A 2,795-nucleotide genomic window follows, 5' to 3' on the forward strand; every position below is an offset into this window, starting at 1 on the left:
CAGGTTTTGGTGACTGTTTTTGATAAATCATCCTACAAGGTGTCCATTACTCGCTGATCATGTGGGGTATGTGGCCGTGCAGCTAAGGATGTGGACCTTGGGCAGGTGAGTTAGCTCAGTGCTGCTAAGCTGCGATGAAGCTTGACACTTGAGTTCAATGCCCATGGTGGAAGGAGAGGACCAACTCCTTGAAGTTATCCTCCAGCCACCACAAAAACATACACAGTAAGGTAAACTTTTTTTTTTAATATGCACCTCTTACTTGAAATAATCAGAAGTTGGGGGCTGAAGAAATGTCTCAGTGATTGAGTACCCACTGCTCCTCCCGCCTCCACAGGTCCTGCGTTCAGTTCCCAGAACTTACATCAAGCAGCTCACAGCTGCTTGTAACTTCAGCTCCAGGGGATCTGGCAGGTGCCCCACATACATAGACACAAGTCAAAAAAGAAGTCTTTTTAAAAATAAAATCAGAAATGGTTTCCTGTTTACTTTTTGGTTTTTCAATACAGAGTCTGCCATCTAGCTCTGGCCGACCCGGAGCTCTGTGTCTACCAGGTTGACCTCACTTACGGCAGTCCTCCTGCCTCTGCTTCTTAAGTAGTGGATTGAAACAACCAGAAATTCTGATACATGTTAAAGCTGTGCTCTCATGGTTTCCGCGTGCAGAGGCTTTGCATGTTGCCATGTGTTCCTTTCCTATTCTGAAGTGTTCTGTGTGGCTTCTCATGTGGTTGATTGAAGAGTGCTGAGGATTCACAGAGAATCACATAGGCCTTCCACTGATGCATTTGTTCAGGTTCTTTTCTTTTTTAAGATTTTATTTTAAGTTTTTTTTTTGTTGTTGTTGTTGTTGTTTTGGGTTTGTTTTGTTTTGTTTTGAGACAGGGTTTCTCTCTGTAGCCTTGGCTATCCGGGACTCACTTTGTAGATCAGGCTGGCCTTAAACCCACAAAGATCTGCATGCTGCTGTCTCCCTGAGTGCTGAAATTAAAGACACGTGCCACCACACCTGGCTGAATTGTTTATTTTCATGTGTGTGAGTGTTTTGCCTGTACGTATGTCTGTGTGCACCATGTGTATGCATGGTGCCTGAAGAGGCCAGAAAAGGGTGTTGGATTTCAAGACTGTAGTTACAGAAGGTTGTGTGCTGCCACATTGGTATTGGGAGTCTTGCCAGGGGCCTCTGGAAGAGCCAGCAAATGCTCTTAACTGCTGAGTGAGGTCTCCAAGTCCCTGTTACCTTTCTTTAAGGTGGTCTCTGTAGCCCTGGCTGGCCTGGAGCTCTTTGCTTGCCCCTGCCTCCTGAGTGCTGGGATTAAAGGCATGCCCCATCATGCCTGGCTCAGCTACTTAAAAAAGAAAAAAAAAAAGATTAGATTTTTGTTTTTCAGTTTTGTTTTTGTTGTGTGTGTATGTTGCTTGCAGGTGTATATGTATACCACTTGTGTCCTGGTGCCCACAGAGGCTGGATCCCCTAGAACTGGAGTTAACAGCCAGTTGTGAGCCACCACGTGAGTGTGACCAAACCGTGGTTCTCAGCAAGAGCAGCAAGCACTCCTCACTGCAGAGCAGTCTCCAGCCTCTTGTTACCCGTTTGTTTGTTTGTTTGTTTGTTTGTTTGTTTGTTTGTGAGATGAGTAGCCCATGTATTCTGGAACTCAAGGTGTTGTCTTAGCGTTCCTGAATGCTGGCATCATAGGTGTTGGCATACTTTTATCTTTTTCTTCCTACTCCACCCCAATCCCTTCTGACACCCCAACACTAGGTAGGGGAGAGAAAGGGTTCATGGGAGAAAGGGTGCACTTCTCTTGGCTGCTTCCTGCCGGTTAGGGTCATTGGGTTCCTTGGAGCCAGTTCAGTCCCTGTTTCAGGAGCTCTCCAACTTGTCTCACAAAGGAGCAGCAAAGGGGAAGCAGGAGCAACGTTCTCTTAGCCACATTCTCTGGGCTCTGGCATTTATTCTCTCTCCAGAGTCCTCAGATTTAAACTGTCTGCAGCTGCCAAAGAGCTCCTCAGAGCCCACATAAGGCAAATAGTCTGCTGCTGTAGACTGTCTGAGTCAGTCCCATATCCCATACCTGGGACCAAAACAAAAACGTGTTTATATCCAGAACACATAGGTGTGCACCACCACCCCTGCCTAAATAAGCAAGTCTCAGTAAAATCTAAGGAATTGGTTGTGGGCTCGAACTCATCCACTAAGAGCACACACTGACTTGGGGAGGTTTGGAATTTGACTCCCAACATCCATATCAAGGGCTCAAAATAGCCTGTAACTTCAGCTCTAACTTCAGCTCCAGGGGAATCTGACATCCCTAGCCTCCATGGATACGTGGTGCACCGACATTCACATATGCACACACAATCACATAATTTAAAAACATTAGGCCTGGTGGCAGTGGTGGTGCATGCCTTTAAGCCCAGCATTTGGGAGACAGACAGGTTGATCTCTGAGTTCGAGGCCAGCCAGGTCTACAGACTGAATTCCAGGACAACCAAACCTACAGAGAGACCCTGTCTCAAAAAAAAAAAAAAAAAAAAAAAAAAAGCCTAAAAATGAATAAATAAACACTTAAATAGAAAGTTGGCTTTTCCATTGAAATACATGAATTATAGAATTTGTGTTTTGTCTTTGCGTACACTACATAGATATATTAAGGAAAAACAAAAGAACTTTGAGTGGGGAGTTTTGCGGGAGAAATACCTCCGCCCCCCTTTGTTTTTAGACAGTGTCATGAGGCCTGGCTAGCCTAAACTCTCTGTCCTGCCTCCTCTGTATTGCTGTGGACCAGCAA

This window comes from Meriones unguiculatus, chromosome 10 (genome assembly GCF_030254825.1).
Source record: "Meriones unguiculatus strain TT.TT164.6M chromosome 10, Bangor_MerUng_6.1, whole genome shotgun sequence".
Taxonomy (NCBI): domain Eukaryota; kingdom Metazoa; phylum Chordata; class Mammalia; order Rodentia; family Muridae; genus Meriones; species Meriones unguiculatus.